A 714-nucleotide genomic window follows, 5' to 3' on the forward strand; every position below is an offset into this window, starting at 1 on the left:
CTGATATAATAGATTATTGGCCTTGAGAGTCAGCTGTAAATTAGGTTGAACTTTCTCAGCTTGACTTTCAACTGATCCTAAAAAAAAATTCATCACCTGCAGGTAAATGTATTCCATTGCTTCTTGTTTTGCTGAATTCCACACCCCGAACATCCAAATTTCACGATAGTTCGACAAATGTGTTGAAACTGATTCGTGTTGGAAGTTGGTGGCTTTTTGTGTCTCGACATATAATTTATTCAATTAGATGACTGGGTCAGTCTTGAAATTACTTCGGATTCTTCACAGTTGAAAATTTACTTTCGATTGAATGCAAAGCTCAAGCTCCACGAAATCCAAATCCTGCAAAGGAATTAATGACTTTTAAAAGATTCTACGCTGTGAACAGGATTCGAACCTGCGCAGGGAGACCCCATTGGATTTCAAATCCAACGCCTTAACCTCTCGGCCATCACAGCTGCAGCAAAAGCGTCAATTTTCACAGTAAAACAACTGAATTCATTTGTTGGAAGAACAAATTGTCAAGACCCAAAATTTCGCCAAATCCTTTGCAGAGACCCAGACGAACGTTACCTTAGCAGATTGACAGGCTTTCACCGCAAACTAGATTCTGACACAGCTGAAGTTGTGGGAATGATTCTTCATCGAATTAAAGAGTCACGGATGTACACCACGAAGAGAGGATCATTGTCTCACTGCGTCCGATCGATTTTG

The 714-nt window shown here is 40.2% G+C and overlaps 1 non-coding gene across 1 annotated transcript; it reads right to left on the minus strand.

Moving 5' to 3' along the window:
- Positions 1-376: 376 nt before the first annotated feature.
- trnas-uga (transfer RNA serine (anticodon UGA)) lies at positions 377-458 on the minus strand. Its single transcript has one exon. It is a non-coding gene; the product is annotated as a tRNA-Ser (tRNA).
- Between the last annotated feature and the right edge of the window lie 256 nt (positions 459-714).

The sequence above is a fragment of the Chiloscyllium plagiosum genome, unplaced genomic scaffold (genome assembly GCF_037043375.1).
Source record: "Chiloscyllium plagiosum isolate Xiang-an unplaced genomic scaffold, Cpla_swu_hap1 HiC_scaffold_42, whole genome shotgun sequence".
Classification (NCBI taxonomy): Eukaryota; Metazoa; Chordata; class Chondrichthyes; order Orectolobiformes; family Hemiscylliidae; genus Chiloscyllium; species Chiloscyllium plagiosum.